This window comes from Serinus canaria, chromosome 3, assembly GCF_022539315.1.
Source record: "Serinus canaria isolate serCan28SL12 chromosome 3, serCan2020, whole genome shotgun sequence".
NCBI classification, from domain to species: Eukaryota; Metazoa; Chordata; class Aves; order Passeriformes; family Fringillidae; genus Serinus; species Serinus canaria.
The window spans coordinates 109831928-109844795 of NC_066316.1; the positions used below are offsets into that span (position 1 = coordinate 109831928).

Below are 12868 nucleotides of genomic sequence, written 5' to 3' on the forward strand. Positions count from 1 at the left end.
GCAAGAACCAGCCCTGCCAGAGTAAATTAATGTGTTTTTGGGGTGCCCCCCGCGCTACCTACCGCTGCAGGGCCGGCAGAGTGCTGCTGAGGGCCGCTCCCAGGCTGTTGCCTAATCAAGGTCCATAGTGTGTCCCCATGCCAACACACTTTCTTTGCTGACACCTGTGGGCCACAGTGGCTGGAAAGAACCTGTTTATTTAACAGGCACAGCACCCCCAGCACACAAAATGAACAATACCAGATGACACCACTCTGTCACTGCTCTGAAAAAGATGACAAATTCAGAAAGTCTCTCTTGGGGTGGTCACTCTGTTATCAGTCCCTGCAGCGCTGGGGCAGCTGCTGCAGCCACAGGGTGCAAACTCTCCGTGTTTTCCAGGTCCCAGTCCGGAGCAGGTTTGAGTGGTTCCAAAAATGGGAAAGGAAAAACAGTCCAGGGAAAAAATCGAGCTACTTAGCTGAACTAATTAATGAGCAGAAGGAAAAAGCAAGAGCAAAGCGAGAGCAAAGCAGGAGCAATGCAGAAGCAAAAAGCCAAGCAAGAAGCAACAGCAGCAATATGAGCTGCCCTGTCTCAGGGTCCCGCCAGCCATGGGGGAGTGGCTGATAACAAAACCAGGACAAAACTTTCATGCTTCAGAGCCAGTCCTGAAAGCAGGAACATAATATTCAGCATAAACAGAACACACAAACGGGAATTCAAGCATCATAACCTCATCTAGGACACCTGCCTGCTTTGGCTTTTCCTTCCGCTGTGGTCACCTGTCCTGGCACTGACTCTGCGGCTCTTCCCTCAAGCTCCCTCTCCCTCTGCAGTGAAGGGCTGCTCCCCGAGCCCAGGGGCTCCTTGGCCCAGAACATCTGGAGCCAGACTGATGGAGGTGTGGAAAACGAGTTCAAGGCTTACCAAGGGCACACGGGGGGAAGTAAAGTGCAAGAGGGAGTGCAAAAAATTTTATTTTCTCCATCTCATTTCCAAACTCCCCAAGAGAACTGTTGATGTGAAAAAAGTGGCAAACCATTGCTCTCACTGTACAAAGCTGAGCACGATTGCAATATTCAGTCAGATTTCCACATCCCACTCTGAGAATATAGAACAGATAAAATGGGAGACAACAAGGAGGGAAATAATTTCCTCATTTCTACTCTTCCCAACACCAACCCACCTCTCTTGTGCATCCCATCCCTTTCCTGCCCAGCCCGGTGCCACCGTGCCGTGGGTGTCACAAGAGGTGTTGCATGGGGACAATGGTGCCATGGATTGCAACAGCCCCAGGAGGCCCCTCAGCCTCTGCCCCTGCAGCAGGGAGGGACCAGGGCCAGCCCCAGCACCCCCAGAGCCATGGGGCACTCCCGGGTTGGCCCAGGCCACTTGTGCCAGCAGCAACTGGGGCCTGTCCCACCCACCAGCACTGCTATAAACCCAGCCTGACTGCAGCATTCCCTGGCCCCAGGGGCATCTGCACACAGCCATTCCTCTTGGCTTTGCTGCTGCCTGAACACCAAAGCCTTTGTCAGGGAGGTGAGTGTGGGGTCTCTTTCCTGAATCCTGCCCCACTCAAGGTCCTGCCTGTCCCCATTGCCTTGGTGTCCCCTCTGCAGCTCTGTGAAGACCCAGGAGAGGCAGCAGCCATGAAGATCCTGTTCCTGCTCTTCCCCCTGATCCTCCTGTTGGTCCAGGGTGCTGCAGGTGAGAAGGGAAAAGGGGAAATTGTGGAAAGTGTGAGCACACAGCAGTGGGAATTCAGTGTCCCTGGAAGTGTCTGTGTTTGTGGGAATGATGAGAAGGTAACAGGAGATTGGGGTCAAAGGTATTTCCTGTGTGAGTTTCCAGATGGACAATGATTTGGGGTGGAGAGAGCCCGTGGAGACAGAATCCTGGCTTATTCTGTGGGTCAGAGATGTAGAAATCCCTGTCTGCTCACTCTGCTGGTCCAGGCGGAGGTGGAAATGCAGCTGGGAGACAGCAGCCTGGCTCTTTCTTTACCTCACACTGGTCCTTTCTACTCTGTGCTCTGCTGTGCCTCCAGTTTAGGGGGACAGGGACCTTCATGTGAGAGACATTGCAATTGTAGATGTGGCTGTGGGGGGGATTGGATTTGATCCCTTCTCTTGGTCTGAAATGCACTAGCACCAGGGAGCATCAGCCTGTCTATAAGCCAGCCTGACCTCTCAGGGTATTACTTTAATTGTGTTTGATTCCTTCCCCATGGGAAACAGGCAATGCAGTTGTGTGCAGGCGACTACGGGGATTCTGCTCCAGGCGTTCTTGCCCGTATGGTACACGTTTTATTGGAAGATGTGCTGGAGGATATGTGTGCTGCAGGAGGTAAGGGCCAGTCCTTGGCTGAAGAAAGATTTTCCTCTTTTTAACTCAGAAATATCTGTTACCAGTGCCTTTCTTGACAACACATGAGAAATATTCTCCTGCGTTTATGCTTTGAGAGAGATGCTCAAGAAGGAAGAGCATAGTTCTAGAAGGTTTGATCTCCCCTCACTGGGGCTGCAACAGCCCCAGGTCAGCCACTCTAACCCAGTCAACCATGGCCTCATCAGGCTCTGCAGAGGATTCACCAAAGCCACCAAAGTGAGAAACTTTCCTTGTCCATGGGCAGCACTGAGGGTATGATCTCAACTTGCTGCATCTGCAGAGCCCTGGAGCCAGGGCTGCCAGCACTGAGATAGCCCAGGTCCAACCTGGCTGCACTAAGAATTGCAGCAACTGGGCCTGTCCCACCCACCGGCACTGCTATAAACCCAGCCTGACTGCAGCATTCCCTGGCCCCAGGGGCATCTGCACACAGCCATTCCTCTTGGCTTTGCTGCTGCCTGAACACCAAAGCCTTTGTCAGGGAGGTGAGTGTGGGGTCTCTTTCCTGAATCCTGCCCCACTCAAGGTCCTGCCTGTCCCCATTGCCTTGGTGTCCCCTCTGCAGCTCTGTGAAGACCCAGGAGAGGCAGCAGCCATGAAGATCCTGTTCCTGCTCTTCCCCCTGATCCTCCTGTTGGTCCAGGGTGCTGCAGGTGAGAAGGGAAAAGGGGAAATTGTGGAAAGTGTGAGCACACAGCAGTGGGAATTCAGTGTCCCTGGAAGTGTCTGTGTTTGTGGGAATGATGAGAAGGTAACAGGAGATTGGGGTCAAAGGTATTTCCTGTGTGAGTTTCCAGATGGACAATGATTTGGGGTGGAGAGAGCCCGTGGAGACAGAATCCTGGCTTATTCTGTGGGTCAGAGATGTAGAAATCCCTGTCTGCTCACTCTGCTGGTCCAGGCGGAGGTGGGAATGCAGCTGGGAGACAGCAGCCTGGCTCTTTCTTTACCTCACACTGGTCCTTTCTACTCTGTGCTCTGCTGTGCCTCCAGTTTAGGGGGACAGGGACCTTCCATGTGAGAGACATTGCAATTGTAGATGTGGCTGTGGGGGGATTGGATTTGATCCCTTCTCTTGGTCTGAAATGCACTAGCACCAGGGAGCATCAGCCTGTCTATAAGCCAGCCTGACCTCTCAGGGTATTACTTTAATTGTGTTTTGATTCCTTCCCCATGGGAACAGGCAATGCAGTTGTGTGCAGGCGACTACGGGGATTCTGCTCCAGGCGTTCTTGCCCGTATGGTACACGTTTTATTGGAAGATGTGCTGGAGGATATGTGTGCTGCAGGAGGTAAGGGCCAGTCCTTGGCTGAAGAAAGATTTTCCTCTTTTTAACTCAGAAATATCTGTTACCAGTGCCTTTCTTGACAACACATGAGAAATATTCTCCTGCGTTTATGCTTTGAGAGAGATGCTCAAGAAGGAAGAGCATAGTTCTAGAAGGTTTGATCTCCCCTCACTGGGGCTGCAACAGCCCCAGGTCAGCCACTCTAACCCAGTCACCATGGCCTCATTCAGGCTCTGCAGAGGATTCACCAAAGCCACCAAAGTGAGAAACTTTCCTTGTCCATGGGCAGCACTGAGGGTATGATCTCAAACTTGCTGCATCTGCAGAGCCCTGGAGCCAGGGCTGCCAGCAACTGAGATAGCCCAGGTCCAACCTGGCTGCACTAAGAATTGCACCTCACCTCCCCTGAGCCTGACTCTGCTGCACCTCACCCTGGGCATTGCAGGGCAGGAGAGAGAGTGGCAGGTGATGTGCTTGTCTTTTTTCTTCTTACAGTCCCAGGGGCTGAGACCCTGAAATTCCCAAGCAGGACATGGCCCTCGCTTCTGGCTGCTAGACACATCTCCTGATGTCCCCATCTCCTGATGTCCCTGTCTGCTGATGTCCCCTGCCCTGTGTACCTGTGCCATGCCCAGCTGGGCTGACAGCAGCAGTGGCAGCTGCTCCTGCTGGGTGCTGCTGGGCTGGAGCCCTGTGGTGCCAGCCCCGGTGTCTTTGGGGCAGGGGCTGCTTTTCCTGGCTTGAATAAAGACGAGCACTTTGGCATTGCAGGGCTGAGCCGTGTGTGCGTGTCCTGCTGCTGCAGGGCTGCTGTGCCTGCTGCCCCTGGGGCTGCCACTGCCTTGGTGGCAGCAGAAGGCCCTGGGGATGGAGCTGTGGCTGAGCAGTGCCTGTGTCCCTGGGGATGCTCCTGCCTGGCCGTGCTTTGGGGATGCTGAGCCTGGCCCTGCCTGCTGGGCCAGGCTGGGTGGGGTGCCTGTGGTGGAGCTGCCCTGCAGATGCTCCCTCTGGGGAGCAAGATCCTTATCGTTGTCCTGCTGGTTATGGGTGTTCCTTGTCCCCAGCATCCATGGCTTTGTGTGCATGGCTGTGCTGGGGCCTCTCTGCTGCGCCCGGCCTTGGTTCCCACCAAACCCATCCCAGATATCCTGGAGTTCCCACCACACTGTGGACTGGGATCTCCATCTTCCTCATCTGTCCTTGAGTTAAGGTCTGCAGTGCATTTCCTGCTCAGTCCTCCCCCGTCTCCCAGGCCCACAGCACCCACTCCTCTATCAGCCCACAGCCTCTGTCCTTTCCTCATCCCTTTTGGATGAGCCTGTTCCTGCAGACCCAGCAGAGCTCAGCATGCCTTCAAGGGAAACAGGCTGGCTGTACAGCTCCTCCAGGAGGTGATCTCTCCAACTGGTCACTTGGACTACAACCTGAAAAAGTACATAAATATCTCCCATCAGGACAAAAGCCAGGCATCTTCTCCTCTCTGGAAGCTCAGACAGATTGGTGTTACCACACCCTTCACTTCCAAAGGCCAGTGGGCTCAGCATTCCTGTGTGTGCAGACCCAGCCCTGCAGAGTAAATTAATGGGTTTTGGGGCTGGCCCTGGTCCCTCCCTGCTGCAGGGGCAGAGGCTGAGGGGCCTCCCAGGGCTGTTGCAATCAATGTTACAGTTGTCCCCATGCAACACCTCTTGTGACACCTGTGGCACAGTGGCACCAGGCTGAGGGGCCAGCAGGGAAATCCTTGGGATGGGCACAGGAACTGGTGGGTGCAGGAACCCAGTTCTGGTGACAGTCCTTGCCAGGCAGGAGGGTCTGTGCCATGTGCCCAAGTTAGCAGCTTCCTCTCCAGGAATTTGGCAGAGAAATCTGGTTGCTCCCAAATTGCAGAGCCTGAGTTACTGGGGATTTGGAACCTGGTTCCTCAACAGTGCCTCAACATTTTTCCCTGCATAACCTTGAGATATGAAGTCACAGTGACAAGGTGACAATTAAGAAAAAATGGGGAATGGATTCTGCCTCCTCAGCAGAAATAGAGGGCCCAACTACTCAGATTCCTGATGGTTTTTTGGGAAGGTTTTTTGAAGATAAGTGGAAAAAGTTCTGCTCTGTGCCAGAGCAGCAGGTTGGTGCTTGTTTCCAAAGAGCAGGGTCTGAGTCTGTGTCCCTGGATGTATCCAGCACACCACAGAACCACAAGGAGTTCTTACACAAGGCAGGATGACACAAGACCTTGGGTTAGGAATCCTTCTCAGAGGTGTCAGAAGAGGAAACCAAAACCTCCTTTTCTTCAGTGCAGAGGGGAAACAGAGAAAGGAACTTTTGGGCTGGACATCTTGAGTACTCGAGACTCCAGCCTATCCTATGTGCTCTCCTCATGTATATGTTCCAGAGAGCAGCAGACACAACAGTAATGAATTAAATGGATGAAAAAGTAGAGAATTTAAGTGATACTACACTGAAACTGTGCTGTGGATGTTGAATTTTCCTATAAACGGAATGAAGATGAAAAAAACCAGAAGTCCAACCTTTCGATACAGGCATTTTTTTTTCTCTACTGAGATCATGAATCACATGTGAATTCTCCTGGCTGTGCAGAGGTTCCTCACTGCCCCATACCTTTAAGGAATGGCTCCTGCTGCAGGTTTCACAGCTGGGACTGGAGCTGGGACCTGGGAACAAATTTGTGGCTATTTTAGAGACGAGGCTTTGCCCCTTTCACCATGGTTCCTACCCCATGTCTTTCTAAGTCCACTGTGCAAAGGAGCCCTGCTGGAGAGGAGGAGAAAAAGGGGGGAAGGGAAACCCTGCTTCACCCTCAGAGTCCTGCCTTGGGCAGGGATGGAGGCATCAGACATGCTGGAGAATCCCTGCAGAAGGCAGGGGAGGGCCTGAGTGTGTCCCAATCAAGCGCTATAAACATCACCCAACTTCCACCAGAGAACTGCCCCTGGATGTTGAAGACAGGGAACAATTGGCAGCCCAGGGACATGGGGACAACCCTGGGCTGGATCTGCTGCCTTTCCCAGCCCAGAGCCATAGCTGGGACTGCAGGGACACTCCAAAAGCTCCCAGAGCTTTGCAGAGCCCAGGTAGACTCGGAACAGAGGGCAAGACCCTGCCCGGGCTCCAGCTAGTCTCAGGTGTGCCCAGACAACAGAGGGGATTTTCAGGGTGTGCACAATGAACACACAAACAAAGATGTGTAGCTTGAGATTCCCAGGAGGAGCCATGTCCTGCACCATGTGGACACATGGAAAATCCCTGCAGAAAACCCAGGGAGCTCATTTCCCACCAGCTGCAGGACTGTGCCTCCACTGAGCTCATACTCACTTATGCTGAGTATCCCCCATGAGAAAGGATCATCACCAACCTCTAAGTGAGTGTCAAGGAAGAACAAGCCTGAAAAAATAAAGAAGTCTGGGCCTATAAAAAGCAGGACATGGATTCTACTTCACAGGAATGAGCATCTGCAGGGCAGCCCCACCACAGGCACCCCACCCAGCCTGGCCCAGCAGGCAGAGCCAGGCTCAGCATCCCCAAAGCACGGCCAGGCAGGAGCATCCCCAGGGACACAGGCACTGCTCAGCCCCAGCTCCATCCCCAGGGCCTTCTGCTGCCACCAAGGCAGTGGCAGCCCCAGGGGCAGCAGGCACAGCAGCCCTGCAGCAGCAGGACATGCACACACGGCTCAGCCCTGCAATGCCAAAGTGCTCGTCTTTATTCAAGCCAGGAAAAGCAGCCCCTGCCCCAAAGACACCGGGGCTGGCACCACAGGGCTCCAGCCCAGCAGCACCCAGCAGGAGCAGCTGCCACTGCTGCTGTCAGCCCAGCTGGGCATGGGACAGGCACACAGGGCAGGGGATATCAGCAGATGGGGACATCAGCAGATGGGGACATCAGGAGATGTGTCCAGCAGCCAGAAGCGAGGGCCGTGTCCTACTTGGGAATTTCAGGGTTTCAAACCCAGTTACTGTAAGAAGAAACAAACCAGCAACATCACCTGTTGTAACTTTCCCTGTCACTCTTTTCCCTGCCCTGCAATGCCCAGGGCGAGGTGCAGCAGAGTCAGGCTGAGGGGAGGTGAGGTGCAGTCCTTGGTGCAGCCAGGTTGGACCTGGGCTATCTCAGTGCTGGCAGCCCTGGCTCCAGGGCTCTGCAGATGCAGCAAGACCTGGATCATGTCCCCAGTGATGCCCAAGGACAGGGAATGTTTCTTGCCTTGGTGGCTTTAATGAATGTAGTGGCCTTGGCTGACCTGGATCTGCTGCACCCTCTCTCAGGGCTGCTTCAAACCCCTCAAGGGTTTGTACATTCTCTTTCAGGCCACTACTACTAATTTTGTGATAGGAATATATTTGTAACAGATTACTCAGGGGGAAAAAGGAGGAAACTCTTTCTTCAGGCAGGGATCGGGTCCTTACATTTTGCAGCACAGACTGTTTGCTGAACATCTTCCAATAGGTTTTGCAGGTGAGCTGCAGCCAAGAAACCTGCAGTATCCCCCTCGTCGCCTGCATCGAGCTGCATTCCCTGTTTCCATGAAGAAAAGCAGACACAGCTATTACAGCAATAATCCAGGAGAGCAGGGTGTGCTTGCAGCCCTGCTGGCAGGCAGGGACTACTCACATCCCACATCCCTATTTCCCTGGGTGCTCTCCCTCCCAACACAGTGTCCAGTTGGAATCTCGAGAAACACCTCTGACCCCTGACACCTTCTCATCATTCCCACAAACATGGTCACTTCCAGGGACACTGAATTCCTCTATGTGCAGGCTCACACTTTTCCCCATTTCCCCTCTTCCCCTCTCACCTGCAGCACCCTGGACCAACAGGAGGATCAGGGGGAAGAGTAAAAACAGGATCTTCATGGCTTCTGCTCCTCTTGGGTCTTCACGGAGCTGCAGAGGGGACACCAAGGCAATGGGGACATGCAAGACCCCAGGTGGGGCAGGAGCATGGGTTCTGTGGTTCACCAAACTTCAGAGGTGCTACTTCCAAACCACAGATGATGATGTTTCCTCTACTTTCCTCTTTAAAAGAACTCAGTGGTTTGTGCCATCCTGACAACCTTGGGACCATTTTAGAGTGCCTCACTCCCTTGGAAAGCATTTACACAAGTAGGTGTGTTTAAATTGTTTTCTCTAGTCTATTATGTCTTCCACAGACCTTCCCCTAAAAACAGACTGGATACCAAAGGTCAAGTGTTGCCAATTAAACCAAAGCACTGGGGCGTGAAATATGGGATAATCAGAGAAAAATATTGTCATAGAAATTTACAGAACTAGAGTGCATTTACTCCCTCAGCCTTCATGAATTAAACACAATCTCCAAACACCCTGATCAATCCCCTCTGCTGCCTTTGGATCAGGGAAATTCTCCCAGCTCAGCTGAGACCCAGAGTGGGCACGATTCTGGAGAGAGACCCCACACTCACCTGCCTGGAGAAGGTCTGGGTGTTCAGGCAGCAGCAAAGCCAACAGGAATGGCTGTGTGCAGATGCCCCTGGGGCCAGGGAATGCTGCAGTGCCCCAATCAGGCTGGGTTTATAGCAGTGCTGGTGGGTGGGACAGGCCCCAGTTGCTGCTGGCACAAGTGGCCTGGGCCAACCCGGGAGTGCCCCATGGCTCTGGGGGTGCTGGGGCTGGCCCTGCTCCCTCCCTGCTGCAGGGGCAGAGGCTGAGGGGCCTCCTGGGACTGTTGCAATCCATGGCACCGTTGTCCCCATGCAACACCTCTTGTGACACCCACGGCACAGCAGGAATGGGCTGGGCAGGAAAGGGATGGGCTGGACAATGCAGAGTGATTCCTGCTGGGAAGAGAAGAAATGAGGAAAATATTTCCTTTTTTGCGTCCTCTCATTTTATCTATTCTATAAACACCCAGAGTGGGATGTGGAAATCTGACTGAATATTGTAATCATGCTCAGCTCTGTAGGGTGAGAGGAAAGATTTACCTCCCATTTCACCTCAACAGTCTTCTCTGGGGAGTTTGTACAGAAGATGGATAAAATGAAATTCAGGGTTAACAGTGGGGAATAAAGGCAACAGAAGGCAGGGATGATTGGAAAATTGCCCACCAAACTGTCCAGATCTGTAAAGCAATGGCAGGGGAAGGTTTTGAGGGGTTTGTCTCTTCTCCCTGCTCATAATTGACAGAACCTGAGATAATGGTCGGGATTGTACTAGGAAGGCTTAGATTGGAAATTGGAATTCAGTGCCTTCACTGAAAAGGCACTCGAGCACTGGCACAGGTGGCCTAGGACAGTGATGGAGTCCCCATCCCTGGAGGGATTTCAAAGCCACGTAGATGTGGCAGTTGTGGCACTGGATTAGTGTTGGGTTTGGCGGTGCTGGGGGAATGATTGGTCTTGATGGCCTTAGAGGGCATTCCCAACATTAAAGATTCTGTGATTCTCTGGTTCTTGGAAGAGAAAACCTGCAATGAAACAGGCAGGGGCCCTCATTTCTCCCGGACACAGAGTACATGGACACACACATGTATTGAAGCACTCAGGGAATCAAATGCCTGAGGCTTGCTTTGTAGACAGGGAGAGACCCCTGCTATTGATGGAGCAGAGGACTCTCACCCCAGACTTCCCAGAATGGGCAGAGAGGAGCAAAGAACATGTTTATTCCCTGTGGGGAAACAAAGTCAGACATTTGCAGGCCATGGTCCATTGGAGTAATTTCACAGCTTACCCAGACCAGGAGCTGCACAGTCACCTCCTCCTGCTGCTGTTTGCTGGGATGGGGTGTGGAACAGCACAGCCACAGCAGGGAGTGCTGTGGTGCTGGAACAGGACAAGGAGGAGCATCAGGGACAGCTCCAGTGGGTCACCACAGCCATGCCCACTCCAGGGGCACATCCCCCAGCACAGCTCTGCACATAAGCCATGGCTCTTAGGGACATCTGGGACTGACAGGAGCAGGGACAGGGATCCAAATTCCCCAGTGGGAGCATCTGCAGGGCAGCTCCACCACAGGCACCCCATCCAGCCAGGACCAGCAGGCAGGGCCAGGCTCAGCGTCCCCAAAGCACGGCCAGGCAGGAGCATCCCCAGGGACACAGGCACTGCTCAGCCACAGCTCCATCCCCAGGGCCTTCTGCTGCCACCAAAGCAGTGGCAGCCCCAGGGGCAGCAGGCACAGCAGCCCTGCAGCAGCAGGACACGCACACACGGCTCAGCCCTGCAATGCCAAAGTGCTCGTCTTTATTCAAGCCAGGAAAAGCAGCCCCTGCCCCAAAGACACCGGGGCTGGCACCACAGGGCTCCAGCCCAGCAGCACCCAGCAGGAGCAGCTGCCACTGCTGCTGTCAGCCCAGGGCATGGGACAGGCACACAGGGCAGGGGACATCACGAGGAGATGGGGACAGCAGCAGATGGGTCCAGCAGCCAGAAGCGAGGGGGAGGTTCTTCTCAGGAATTTCAGGGTTTCATCCAAAGCGACTGTAAGAAGAAAGCAGACAAACACATCACCTAGTGTAACTTTCCCTGCCACTCTCTCCCCTGCCCTGCAATGCCCAGGGTGAGGTGCAGCAGAGTCAGGCTGAGGGGAGGTGAGGTGCAGTCCTTGGTGCAGCCAGGTTGGACCTGGGCTATCTCAGTGCTGGCAGCCCTGGCAGTCCTGTGCAGATGCAGCAAACTCTTTATCATGTCCTTGATGCTGCCCAAGGACATGAAGGGCTTCAGTCTTTGGTGGCTTCAGTGAGTGGGGAGGCCCTGGCTGACCTGGGGCTGCTGCAGCCCCACTCATGGCAGATCAAACCACACAAGGGCTTTTCCCTTCTCTTTTGGGCCTCTTTGACTAAGTATAAAAGCAGGAGATATTTTATCAGATGCTGGCCAGAAAGAAATTTGTAATAGATCCCTCTGGGGAAAAAGAAGGAAACTCTTCCTTTTGGCAGAGATCTGGTCCTTACCTAATGCAGCACACTTGGACTGATGAACATCTGCCAACAGCTCTTGTTGGGTATTGGCACTTCACAAAGCTACATATTCCCCCTTTCCTCCTGCATGTAATTATATCTCCTGTTTACGTGGATAAAAGCACACACAAACCAGTTACAGCAGCAGCAGTAATAATAATAACAACAATATAATAATAATAATAATAATAATAATAATAATAATAATAATAATAATAATAATAATAATAATAAATTTAGATGATGGATAGTTAGTGTCACCTTTGTGCCCCAGGAAATGCCTCCACTCAAACAACCCTGGGGCTTTCTGCCATCTCTGAGAAGGGCAGGAGACGCCCAAACAGGAAGTTCTGGGCTCAGGCTTGGAGCCTGAAACATTCCTGACCTATAGAACAAGCCAGGATTCTGTCTCCATGGGATTTCTCTCCCCTAAATTGTTATTGAGTCAGAAACACATTTGAGAAACCCCTTTGGCCTCAGTCCTCCACCTTCTCAACACTCCCACAAACACAGTCACATGCAGAGACACTGAATTGCCACTGCTGGGTGCTCACACTTTCCCACGTTTCCCATCTTCCCATCTCACCTGCAGCACCCTGGACTAACAGGAGGATCAGGGGGAAGAGCAGGAACAGGATCTTCATGGCTGCTGCCTCTCCTGGGTCTTCACAGTGCTGCAGATAGGATAACAAAGCAATGGGGACATGCAGGACCCCAGGTGGGGCAGAAACCTGGGCTCTGTAGTTCACCAAACTTCAGAGGGGCTGCTCCCAACCATAGCAGATGATATTTCCTCCCCATTTCTCTTTCAAAAAAATTATTCTTTTTGTGCCTTTCTCAAAACTTTGGACGTGTTTGATGTTGCTGTTGGGAGTGTTTCATGTTCATGTCTTTTGGAAATTGATTACCGCAATTAATTTTTTAAATTAATTTCCTTGAAAGTTTTCCAAAGACCTTTCCCCAAAAAAGGGGCAACAGACCTGGGACCAATGGTTTCTAATCCATTGAAAATACATGGCCAGTGAAATGTGGGGGTTAACAGAGGAAAAATTGATACTGAAAGTGATGGAGCAAGCTGTCTTTCAGAATTTCAGGTTTCATGTATCAAACACGTGCCCCAAACACCCTGCACAACAAACTCTGCTTCCCTGGGATCAGGAATATTCTCCCAGCTCAGCTTGGCACTGCCCAACCCAATTCCAAAGCATTCTCAGGATTCCTAGCAAGGACATTCTCCAGCCCCACACTTGCTGCCCCTGCCATGGACAGCACTGACATAG

At 52.6% G+C, this 12868-nt stretch overlaps 1 long non-coding RNA gene across 4 annotated transcripts; it reads left to right on the plus strand.

Annotated features, from left to right (window-relative positions):
- Positions 1-1364: 1364 nt before the first annotated feature.
- On the plus strand, positions 1365-4432 carry LOC127059460 (uncharacterized). 4 transcript variants are annotated; one of them, XR_007777338.1, is made up of 4 exons: positions 1365-1524; positions 1605-1692; positions 2223-2331; positions 4158-4432. It is a non-coding gene; the product is annotated as an uncharacterized LOC127059460 (long non-coding RNA). The 4 variants fall into 4 exon arrangements; XR_007777335.1 differs by lacking the exon at positions 2223-2331 and adding an exon at positions 3557-3665 and having other exon boundaries at positions 1368-1524; XR_007777337.1 differs by lacking the exons at positions 1605-1692; positions 2223-2331 and adding exons at positions 2939-3026; positions 3557-3665 and having other exon boundaries at positions 1371-1524.
- Positions 4433-12868: the final 8436 nt, after the last annotated feature.